General features: G+C 41.6%; 1 long non-coding RNA gene across 5 annotated transcripts in view; it reads right to left on the bottom strand.

The window, feature by feature from the left end:
* Positions 1 to 12,775, bottom strand: part of LOC124083401 (uncharacterized) — a 42,323-nt gene extending 29,548 nt beyond the window's left edge. Inside the window, exons 1-5 of one of the 5 annotated variants that reach the window (XR_009225473.1) lie at positions 12,552 to 12,775; positions 6,665 to 6,824; positions 3,032 to 3,234; positions 1,195 to 1,296; positions 256 to 377 (exon numbers count right to left, since the gene is read on the bottom strand). This is a non-coding gene — a long non-coding RNA (uncharacterized LOC124083401). The remainder of the gene's footprint in view (positions 1 to 255; positions 378 to 1,194; positions 1,297 to 3,031; positions 3,235 to 6,664; positions 6,825 to 12,551) is intronic. The other 4 variants (XR_009225474.1, XR_009225475.1, XR_006848718.2 and 1 more) reach the window with 4 other exon arrangements.
* Positions 12,776 to 13,031: the final 256 nt, after the last annotated feature.

The following is a 13,031-nucleotide window of genomic DNA, read 5'->3' as shown; positions in this document are numbered from 1 at the left end:
TAGGAGTCCCTAGATGTGGCATCTCTCAGGTGGGTCCCCAGGAGAAGGAAGTATGATTAGAGCACAGAACACAGCCCCCATAAGCAATTGATCAGAGAAAGTGGCTCCCTGCTGGCCACTGTAGACAGTGCAGGATGCTGGGTGTTCACTGTTCAGAGCTGCACCCCCTTGTGCTAGGCACAATGAAGCTCTTAAATTCATAGTTCTGACTATTCCAGGTCATGATTTTGGAAATTGAAAAGAAATAGAGCCTACCTCCTATGTCTTGATCAGAATGGATGGAGATAGCAAGCAGCAAAGTACATGGCCCATAGACAAAATTTCATTGATTTCCTATATTTCAGCCATCATGTAGGGGAAATTGTGAAATATATAAACTGGAATAAGAAAAAATTTAAAGCATTAATATTTAAAATAGAGACCCCAAATTTGAAGTATTTATATGTAAGTATTAAAGTACTATCATACTTCAGAAATTCTTGAAATGTTTAGAAAGAAATCAAATGAAATATAAATAAATACAGAGATAGTCTTTGTTCAGGTCTCAATACAATTAAGATGAAACTACCTCAAACCTGATCTGAAGATTCAGTGCATTCCAGAAATTCCCAACAAACTGTTTTTAAACCTAGACTAGACATCACTGACTTCAAAAGGACACACACTTCAAGAAGGCACACATATGGATGCCAGAACCTATCAAACTACTCTCTAGATTTTCATTTAAAATGGGAAACTGTAAAACTCTAGAAGATGTGCATGACCACATGTTTCATGATGAGGTTCTAAATACAACCCACCCCCCAAATCCATGAAAGCTATGGATGTGGCTCAGTGGTTAAGCACCCTGGGTTCAATCCCTGCTATCAAACAAACAAACAATAACAACAAGAAATCCATGAAAGAAAAACCTGATAATGTGGACTGTATTAAATTCCTCTGTAAAAAAATCATATTAAGGAAATGAAAAGACAAGTCAAACACTGGGGGAATCTTTGGAAAGTATATGTCTAAAACAAACTTGTGTAAAAAATATAGTAAGACACTCAACAATAAGACAACATAATGGGTAAAGATCTGAACAGACAATGCACAAGAAAGATACAAGATGGTAAAGAAGCATAGAAATGATTCTTAGTATCACCTGTCATGAGAAAAGCACAAACTAAGACCCCAAGTGCACTGCACACCTACCGAGCTGCTAAGGTCTTTAGTAAGTGTAGTATCAACCATGAGGATGATGAACAGCCACAGGCACTCTTGTGCATTGCTGGAAGAGCACACAACAGTTCAACACTATCAAAAAAAATGGGCATTTTCCCCAAAGTTAGACATGGTTTCACCACATGGTCCTAAAAATATAGACAACTGCCTCAAAAATGTATATCGAGATAACAGCACACTATTACATATAGTAGTTCTATTCACAATGCCCCAATACCTTAAGCAATCAGGATGTGCTTCAATGGGTAATAAAATAGCATAACTGCTATGAATACATGCCATGGAGGCCCTGGAGTCTCTGAGCTCCCCCAGATCTCTACTCTGGACTGCCTTTACCTTTGCACACCTCACAGAGGGAAAAGTGAATTCTGAATAGAAACACCTGTATATGCAGCTGATAAACTCAGGCTCAGTATGCAGTTGCTGCCTATGGAAAGAGATTAAAAAGTTCTGGATGTGGGTGGTAAACTCAGAAAAATTCAAGCACAACACAGGCCTGCATTTTTGCCAAAAGGAGCTTCCTGAGGAACAACAGACAAATGCTGGCAGCTGGAAGTTTGCTGGGGCCCCAGCAAACTTCCAGCTGCCAGCAGACAAACATGGAGGCTCCCCCAGTATCCCCACAGAACCACATCTAGGGGAGAACCTGGAAGTGGATGCCATTAGGGCCCCTGTGACCCACCTCTGATCCCCTTAGAGGACATTATGCTACAGCTTCATATCCCCATCCCAACTTTTAATTTCATCTCTTTCCACAGGTTGCAAATGCATCCTGATCTTGGATTCTGTTGATTAATTAGCTTGTTTAGTGTTGCAGAGAGCTGTGCCACTACCTAGTCCTGATGCACAACTTTTGAAATTCACTGTTCTGGTTATTCAACATACATTTGCATATTTTAGCTAAAATAGAGCCCATCATCCTATATTTTGATCTAAAAGGATGGCACTATGGTTTAAATATTTTCTACCCATATTTTATGTCCCCAAAGCCCTGGATCCCAGAAAGTTCAGGGCTGAACAAACCACCCCTCATATTCTCTTTCAGCTCCCCTCTTGCCATCCACACTTTGGAACAGACAAAAAATCTCTTTTAATCTCAGCAGGGAGAGTCCCTCAGGAATACTCCACTTGGTTATGGTATCTCACCTGTGCCCACTGGGCCCACCTGACCCTTTAAGGGAGAGCACAGAACAGGCTGGGAGCCACACCCATAAGACAAAGTCAGATAGGTGGAAGGGAAGCAGGGCTGGCTGTCAGTATACTGAGAGTAGACACCTTTTTCCATAGGGGCTGAGCACAGGAACTAAGGAGGGGCCTCCTGCCTCCATCCAGATGACCTCTGGACACTGCATGGGTACCCCTTCCCAGGAGGTCCTGTCCTAGTCAAGGGTCAGCTTCAGGCACTTTAGTCCATTTTCCCCAAAATGGACATGATGAAGCCGGATGATGAAGTTCCAGGGTCCTGGAAATTTCAGGACTGAACCCACTGCGTGTCCAGCATAGGAAGCAAAATGACCTGGAGGTCATCACTCAGTCCCTGTCTCTAATTGACCAGCTCATCACAGGCTACACCCTACTGGAACTCTAGACCCTCCCATTTTCAGGAAAGGCCATAGGCTGAGGCTGGGATGAGCCCAGGGCTCTGAATATTTCCTGAGAGAGCTCAGAGCTGCCACACCCTATAGCAGCCTAAGACACAGTAGTCACTCCCTCTGCCCTGACTCTGGGACAGAATTCCTGCTGGGGTCACAGGGGCCCAATGCTGCTGTGGAAGGCAGGCAGATAGCTGTTCCCCAACTTTACACACCCTGCTGAGCTCAGGGAACCTGAGAGGCCAGAAGTAGTGCCCTCCTCTTCTTCCAGGCTTGAGGAATACCTGGGGCATGCTAGGACATAGGTGAGAAGTGTGATGGCCTCCCAGAAGCTGGACTCTGAGGCTCCTTGAAGGGTGTTGACACAGTCCTGGGTCAGCTGTGGTTTGGCTCTGTGGACTCCTATCCAGGTCTATAACTGAGCATAGGGAGGAGAAAAGGGCTCAGAAAACAGATTCAGGACTCACTCCAGGGCAAGCAGAGATCCTGTCTCCAAATATGGTCACATTCTGAGCTACTGAGTTAGGACTTCAACATAAGGACTGTGAGAGCTAGGAGTCAGCCCATCATACAGATTGGGCTCATTCCTCTCCAAACATTGGGCCACTGTGAGAAGTTACATGATCCAAGCCCTGTGAAAACTGCTTAATCAATATCAACATGGTAAGGCCATTTTGGACTATGCCAATACTGTGAGGAGATTTTAATCAATACCAATCCAATAAGGCAAATTTAATCTATACCAATCCAGTAAGGCTACTTTAATCAATATCAATCTGGTAAGGCCACTTTAATCTATAATTTAATCTATAATCCTATGAAGACTTTTTTTTTTTTTGAGAGAGAGAGAGAGAGAGAATTTTAATATTTATTTTTTTTAGTTTTCGGTGGACACAACATCTTTGTTTGTATGTGGTGCTGAGGATCAAACCCGGGCCACACGCATGCCAGGCGAGTGCACTACCACTTGAGCCACATCCCCAGCCCCTATGAAGACTTTTTAATCAACACCAGTCCTATGAGGATAATCCCATTGACATGAGTCCTTTCATCAAGACAAAGTGGGGAAGACATTGCCCCTGTACGTGGTTGAACTGTTCTGCTCTAACTTCTCAGGATAATACCAACATATGTCTAATTACTATGTGACAATTAGGAATAAAATTACTTTAATAAATTAAACAAAAAAAAACCCACTTAGGATGTTAAGAAAAAGATAGACTTGGGCTGGGGTCGTGGCTCAGTGGTATAGCGTTTGCCTAGCATGCATGAGGCACTGGGTTCGATCACCAGCACCACATTAAAAAAAAAACTAAATAAACAAAATAAAGGTATTGTGTTCATCTGCATCTAAAGATCTGGGGAAAAAAGCAGACTTAAGGGGAAACAATCCTCCCCAGGATAGGAAAGAAAATCCCAGATAGCAGCAGTGGATTTGACTGCTGCCACCTTATGAAAACTGTCAGAGTGAGGACCTTATAGATAACAGAGGCCTCATTACATGAGTGTCAGAGGAATCATTGAAAATATTATTGAGTGTTACAGACCTCAATGAGTATATTCTGTAAAATACATCATTGAGTCATTACATCTTTTACATAGATGGAGCTTCACTGAGGACATTATATGAATAGCAGAAAACTCAATAAGAATTTTATATAAATGTGAAAGCCCTGACTGAGAATATTATGTATATCAGAAGTTTCAGTCCTCAATGAAGCCCTTATTATGTTTTTTAGAGACTTCAGTAGATAGTATGTCTATCACTTAGCAAGTATGAGTATTTTATGAGCTCTCCACCAGAAATGGGGGGGCAGAGGCCAAATATACATTTCTTACATCAAAACCTGTAATCTGGAACAATAATGAATTAATTGTGCACAATGGGACAATGAATTAATTAGAAAGCAGATGCTAGAAACCAGGTTTCTCATTACTAAGACTGGAAATTACAGATAAGCAAGGGGGTAAGGGGGGAAGCCTAGAAGGATCTGGGTCAAATGGATCACAGTCCATTGCCTGAAGATCAGAATAAACTCACATTTAGCTTAGTAGAAACACAGATAGTCCCACATAAAAGATTTATAATTAGGTGTGTGTTTAGATTAAAAAATACGTATAGCAAATTAAAAATACATTGAGATTCCACTTCACTCTAGTCAGAATGGCAATTATAAAGAAATTTAAGTAACAATAAATGTTGCAAGGAAATGGGGAGAAAGGTACTCTCAGACACCTTGGTGAGACTGCAAATTGGTGTAACACTATGAAAAGCAGTATGGAGTATTCCTCAGAAAACTCAGAATGGAACCACCACTTGGACCCAGTTAACCCACTCCTTGGTCTATAAACAAAGGACTTACATCATCAAGCTATGGAAACAACCTAGGTGTCCTTCAATGAATGAATGGATAAAGAAAATGTGGTATATATACACAATGGAATATTAGTTAACCATAAAGAATGATGGAATAATGGCATTTGCCAGTAAATGAATGGAACTGGAGAATATCATGCTAAGTGAAATAGCCAACCCCAAAATACCACTGAATGTTCTCTCTGATTTGTGGATGCTAACCCAAAACAAGGGAGGTTGGGGAGGGGAATAATAGAAATCCATTGGATTAGACAAAGGGAGGGAAGTGGGGATGGGAATAGAAAAGACAGTAGAATTAATTGGACATAACTTTCCTAGCCTTGTATTTGAAAATATGACCAGAGTAACTCCACATCATGTACAACCATAAGAGTGGAATCCTAAATAGAATAAATTATACTCTATATATTTATAATTTGCCAAAATGCATCCTATCATCATGTATAACTAAAAAGAATAATTAAAAAAAAAAGAACACACATATAAACTTCTTTGCATTGTCAGTTGTCAGGGTCAAGATCAGTGGGTACATTTACCTGCCAAATGAATTTTTGGGGGGAGGGAGGAGTTTCTTTTGTTTAATTCTTGTCTTTATTTATTTTAGTAATAGGGATTGAATCCAGGGGTGATTAACCATTGAGCCATATTCCCAGCATTTCTCATGTTTTATTTTGAGACAGGGTCCCACTAAGTTGCTTAGGACCTCACTGAGTTGCTGAGACTGGCTTAAACTTGTGAAGCTCTTGCCTCAGCTGCTGGGATTACAGGCATGTGCCACCACAACTGGCCAGATGAAAGTTTTTAATATCACTAATCAAAAGACCTAGGGCTCTTTGAAGAAGTATCTGATATTATGACTGAGACAGTAAAGACATGAGTCAGGGTAATCCTCCAACTTGCTATCAGAAGTAGGAATTTTGTACAAAATCATTAAAGTATGTTAAAAGAAAACAGGAAACAATAGAAAGAACTCCCAGTGGAAAGAAAGGTCAAAGCTATTCCCAAAGGCTTCAAGCAGGAATGAATTAAGCAACAAAGTACTATAGAGTTGGATAACAAACAAAACTTGGAGTAAATATCCAGATGCTCACATTGGTACAAATAAATGACTAAACAGATAAACAAAAGAGGTTAAATAAAAACCTCTCATGCAGAATTTCAAATAATTGAGGTGGACATTTGGCTCCCAAGGAGTTAGCCTAACTTCCCACTCCTTAAGAGGGGGCTTTGCACAGTGACTTACTCCAAAACAATATATATAACGTGGACATGCAGAAAAAACATAACTTCACAGTGAGAAACCTGGCAAACACTACATCAGTCAGATGAGCACAGTTAATATTAACATGAACAATTCACCTTGAGGATATGAAATGAAGATGAAATGAAGCACTTCATCTGTAATATGCCTTCCCCAAACCATAATCTGTCTACATAGGAGAAAAACACCAACTGAAAATCTAAAAAGTACCTGACAGGTACTCCTCAACTGTCAGGTCCTCCTCAACCATCAAGGGCATCATAGAAAGGAAGCCAGAGAAACTGTCGCCACCAAGAAAAGCCTATGGAGACAGGATGATTGGACATCAGGCGGGATCTTGGATGGGGTCCTGGAACTGAAAGAGGCAGTACTGAAAATCAAGGAAACACAGATATTAGTTAATAAGGGCATATCAGTATCTGTTCATCATGAAAAATTATGTAGGATGTTAACACATTTGAGATAGCTCACGTAAGTCATAAGAGAAAAAAACTGGGTAGAAGTTACACAGTAGATCTCTGCACTTTCTTTGCAATTTCTGCATAAACATGAAACTACTCTAAAATAAAATCTTAAGACATGGCTATATTTTTTCAAACACCTGCTCGTTTAATTACTCAGAATGCTAATTACTAATAATTGACATTCTTAACTAGTTCTGCATTTTGTTAAGAGCATTTATAACAAAAATATTTCAAACTAACATAATGTAAGATAAGTATTTCTTTTATATATTTTATGTTAAAGTAATAACATGTTTAAACTTATTTATCATTATTTATTTTGCTATTGCTAGGTTCTGGATTTTCTCTCTAAAAATTTCAAAACTTTAGAGAAAAAATATCCATTTTAGAGACACTGTTTCAAGTCATGGTTGAAATTCTTCAAAAGAGTGATGATAAAAAAAATGTTACAAAAGCATATTGATTCATTGTGAATGAATAATTCATTGAAAATAATTCTTATCTTTTGTTCATTTTTATGCATATCCTTTAACAGTAATAGCATCAAATTTGCCACTGGGAAAAATATTCAAACAAAAAAATGTAAACAGAATTTGTGACAATAACATATGATGCTTTCTAAAAAAGAAAAATTTAAAAGAATATCAAAGTCAATTACCTCCATGATGCTCTTCAGAAGTGGTAAAACTAGAGAAACATCAATGAAAGCATGGTTTATGAATGATCTTAGATATTCCTGAGTTTTATGGGGAAATTATATTTTAGAAAACGCAAAAAAATATTGGATGCCCAAACTCTTGAATGCTTTCAACTGTAGTTGTACTTCTATGTAAGTTTCTCATTGATAGAGCTAGTCATAAAGCTAATAAAAACAAAGAATCTATGGGGCTGGGATGTACCTCAGTGGTAGCATACCTTATCCATAATTCAGAAGCCCCGGGTTTGATCCCTAGCACCACAAAATTTTTTAAAAATCAGTGCCTTATTTGTGTAATCAAATAGAAAGTGAACAATTATCACTCTTAGGAAAATGTTAAGCCTGAAAAACATTTAAGACTATCAGAATCAAAAAACTCTTACAGTGGGTTGTATAATAGAAATAGCCTATTGTGAACATATGAGTCACATCATAAAGTATATTCACATTAAATATCCTGTGAGAACAAAAAAAATTTGATGACCATTTATAAGAAGCAAATGGCTATAATATAGATTAGAAAATTATTAAGAATTAGAAACATGATAATGACATAAAAATTATCTAGGCCATACTAGGCATTTGGACCTGTAATCACAGCTATTTTGGAAGTTGAAGCATGAGGATCACAAAGTTTGAAGCCAGCCTAAATACCTCAGGAACTTAGCAAAACCTGTCTCAAAATAATATTTTAAAAGGGCTGAAATTCATTGCTTGCCTAGCATGGTCAAAGTTATGAGTTTAATCCTCATCACCATAAATAAATTAAAAAGAATAACTCCAAACCAAGCATATAATATGAGACAACTAGGGCATTTATAGAAAAGGGTGGAAGCCATTATGTTGAACACCCCAAAATAATTCTACTATATTTAATTATTGTTCAGCTAATGATATTAACATGTATAATCTCCACTTCTATTACTTCAAATTAATCCATTAAAATATGGTAAAAAGTGTATGTACATTTTTAATGATTTCAAAATATGAGTTATACTCAACTCTACTCTAAACACTACCTTTGAAGCACATAGAGGCACCAACATTTATATAAAATGAAATCAGTCCATTTCTCACACAAAGTAATATTTAGTAAGTACTAATATATACACACATAATTTCAAAAAAATTAAAATTGATAAAATCAAAAGGTCACTGGAATGCTTTTATGATATTTTGAATATAGGAGAAACACTTAATTGAGGTCTCCAAGAAGAACTTCTGACAATATATAAAGCATGCTTATTAGAAGGTCAATTCCCTTGCTTGCAAGGAGTAAGAGAAACTAACTACTTGTTGAATGTAAAACTTTAATAAGATATACGAATATGCTTTCTAAATTTGAAAAGGTAGAAAATGTCTGCTTTTGCAAAATCTATTTTTGGTAAATGTATCTGTTTTTTTTTTAAAGAACCTACTGAATTTTCTCTTATATACAGTAATTATTTCAGTTGTTTTAAGCATCATGTAATATCAATAGTTGGCATTTTAAAACATTACCATCCTCTTTCTATCTATAAAATTGATTAGCAAATTTTGCTTAGAATAATTTCAACCCAATTTGGAAAAGATCTGTGTGTGCGTATGTGTGTGTGTGTGTGTGTGTGTGTGTGTGTGTAAAAATACATAATATTTTAAACAATTCCCCTGACATTCGGGTCCTGTCAAAGACATACTGTCTGTGTGTGGTGCTGGAATGGAACCCAGGGACTCTGGCTCTGCCACCAAGCTACACACACAGCCCCAAAGACCTTAATAAGCAGAAGATAATTAAAATTTTTTGAGATAATGAGAATTGTCAAACAAGATAATTCAATCTAAACTAAAAAGTATATTTAAAAATATTGCTGATGAAAATAGCAGAAGTTAGAGGAGAAATTAAAAATCAAACTGCAGAAACCTACTGCATAAAATTGGAAACCTAAAGGGAATGGGTAATATCCTAGTAAAAATACACATTAACAAAAGATTAAAATAACAAAACTATGAATGATCAATCAGCTTAAAAAGTTTGAAATGATGCTTATAGATCTCCCATTGGGGAAAAAAACAGGAACACAGGGATTCACAGTTGAGTGTTAACTGACTTTTAACAATTCTGGATTTACTTAAAATGTTCACAATCTAGGAGGAAAGAGTGAAATTATTACTTAAAATAAATTCTTCAATTAATTTAAATTAATTTTCTCAATTATTTTAAATGAATTTCTTCAATTAACTTTTTGGTATAATACCAAGGCCTTATCTAGTCAAGATATTTCAGCAGATATAGAATGTCAGCACAGTATTTAGCATACCATTACAAACACACTGCCAATTAAACTGATCTACTCAATCAAAGACAAAATGTATTCTCAATCAAAATGTTGATTAATTTAGTTCCATAAAATCCATGAACTATTTTTTCACAAATTCTGGCTTTATTAGAAATAGCATATTTAAACTTAAAATACGTCGTGGGTTTCATACATCTACTTTTCAATTTTTAAATATTTTTCCTGCTTTAACACAGTAAGAATTGGCAATTAAAACAATTCCTCCTCCCTCTGTGCCAGGGTTACCCAGAAATCACCCAACTAGCTGTGTTATGATGACAGGTAATCAGAGCCTCATGAAGGGATGTTTTCCGAAAGCAAGCCTGCTGAAATAATGACGAAGAGCAAGGCTCCTTCCTCAGCTCTCAAATGGGGGCAAGGAGTAAATCTGCTTTCTCTTCACTCTTTCCACCTTTTCCTCACCTGCTGCCTATTTATCCAGAAGTTTCTGGAAGATCTCGCTGAGGTTGCTCTGGGCATGCCTATAGACTTGACTCACAGTATCCCCAAGCCAGGATCTCTCTAAAGCTAGTCTGAGAAGAGAGCTCTAGGCGTCCCTGTAGATATGACTCAGAGTGTCCCCAAGCAAGGCATTGCTCTGAGGTTGCTCTGAGGAGAAGGGACCTCTGGATGACCCTACACACATGACCTACACTATCTCCAAGTCAGGCATCTGCCTGAGGATGGTCTAAAAAGAATGGAGCTCTAGGTGTCCCTATAGCCTTGACCCACAGCTGGTCTTAGAATGGAGTTATAGATTTGATCTACAGTGTCCCCAAGCTGTGTATCTCTCTGAGGCTAGTCTAAAGAGAAGGGACCCTAGACATCCCTGTAGACACAACACAAAGTGTCCCCAAGCTGGTAGTATTCCTCGGTCTGCTCTAAGAGGAAGCTCCATGTCCCTCTACACTTAAACCACATTGTCCCCAAGCTGGGAGTAGGCCTGAATCAGCTGAGAAGAAGGCAACTCCCTGTCTCAATACATATGACCCACGAGGGTACCCAAGCTAGGAGTGTCTCCTCAGATCAAAGGCACACAGGGGACCTAGTGTCCCGAGCTGGGAGTACCTACTCAGACTCCAGGGTTATGGAGCTGGGAGTACCTTCTCAGACCCGAGGCACATGAAAGACCCAGGCTCCCTGAATAGGAAGTATGTCCTTAAACACAAGGCATATATGGCACCCAGGGTCCCCCAGATGGGAGTACCTCCTAAACCAAGGCATGCAAAGGATCCAGAGTCCCCGAGCTGGGAGAACATCCTCAGACCCGAGGCACACGAAGGACCCATGGTCCCTGAGCTGGGAGTATCTTCTCAGACCCAAGGCACATGGATGACCCAGGGACCCCAAGCTGGGAGGACCTCCTCAGACCCGAGGCACATGGAGGACCCAGGGTCCCCAAGCTGGGAGTATCTCCCCAGACCTGAGGCACACAGAAGACCCAGGGTCCCCAAGCTGTGAGGACATCCTCAGACCCGAGGCACAAAAAGGACCCAGGGTCCCCAAGCTGGGAGGACCTCCTCAGACCCCAGGCACACGAAGGACCCAGGGTCCCTGAGCTGGGAGGACCTCCTCAGACCCCAGGCACACGAAGGACCCAGGGACCCCAAGCTGGGAGGACATCCTCAGACCCCAGGCACAAAAAGGACCCAGGGTCCCCAAGCTGGGAGGACCTCCTCAGACCCCAGGCACACGGAGGACCCAGGGACCCCAAGCTGGGAGGACATCCTCAGACCCGAGGCACAAAAAGGACCCAGGGTCCCCAAGCTGGGAGGACCTCCTCAGACCCCAGGCACACGAAGGACCCAGGGTCCCTGAGCTGGGAGGACCTCCTCAGACCCCAGGCACACGAAGGACCCAGGGACCCCAAGCTGGGAGGACATCCTCAGACCCCAGGCACAAAAAGGACCCAGGGTCCCCAAGCTGGGAGGACCTCCTCAGACCCCAGGCACACGGAGGACCCAGGGACCCCAAGCTGGGAGGACATCCTCAGACCCCAGGCACACGGAGGACCCAGCGTCCCTGAGTTGCGAGTATCTCCTCAGACCTGAGTCACATGGAGGACCCAGGGTCCCCGAGCTGGGAGGACCTCCTCAGACCCGAGACGCACAGAGGACCCAGGGACCCCAAGCTGGGAGGACATCCTCAGACCCCAGGCACAAAAAGGACCCAGGGTCCCCAAGCTGGGAGGACCTCCTCAGACCCCAGGCACACGGAGGACCCAGGGACCCCAAGCTGGGAGGACATCCTCAGACCCGAGGCACAAAAAGGACCCAGGGTCCCCAAGCTGGGAGGACCTCCTCAGACCCCAGGCACACGGAGGACCCAGGGACCCCAAGCTGGGAGGACATCCTCAGACCCCAGGCACAAAAAGGACCCAGGGTCCCCAAGCTGGGAGGACCTCCTCAGACCCCAGGCACACGGAGGACCCAGGGACCCCAAGCTGGGAGGACATCCTCAGACCCCAGGCACAAAAAGGACCCAGGGTCCCCAAGCTGGGAGGACCTCCTCAGACCCGAGACGCACAGAGGACCCAGGGTCCCCGAGCTGGGAGGACCTCCTCAGAGCTGAAGGGGGTCTGAGTAGGAGCTCCGTCTCCCCACACACATGACCCACAGTACCCTCAAACTTCACATCTCCCGGAGGCTGGTCTGAAGAGAATGGAGCTCTGCCGGTCCCTGGTGGTTGACGCATCAAGCTCATGATTGTTCCTGAGGCAAAAGCTCTAGCTCTCACCCTGAAGAAGGCGGGACAAAGATGGAACTGGGAGCCACCGCCCCCTGTTTTCCCCAACCCGGGCAGGATTCTGCTCATGCGCAGAGGTACCACTCCCTGATGGCCACGCCCAATGCAGGCCTCTGCTCTTTGCAGAGGCACCACACCCTGATGGCCCTGGCCAGTGCAAGCCTCTGCTCATGCGCAGAGGCAGCGCGGTGCCTGGTCTTCTGGGCGAATCCGTCAGCGCCTCTTTGTAACCACAGCTGTGACTGAATAGGATCTGTTCCCACTTCTCTAACTAAGTCTGGCTGTGTTTATTTGTGGCATCACCAGAAGTGGAATCTCAGGAGAGGAGAAAAGGGAAGCCAAGAGATGACCTCTCT

The sequence above is a fragment of the Marmota monax genome, unplaced genomic scaffold, assembly GCF_021218885.2.
Source record: "Marmota monax isolate L192 unplaced genomic scaffold, Marmota_monax_Labrador192_F-V1.1 WCK01_AAM20220418_F8-fsc00055, whole genome shotgun sequence".
Lineage (NCBI taxonomy): Eukaryota > Metazoa > Chordata > Mammalia > Rodentia > Sciuridae > Marmota > Marmota monax.
Note: the sequence above shows the minus strand (reverse complement) of the source record. Positions and strands in the feature narration are given on the sequence as shown.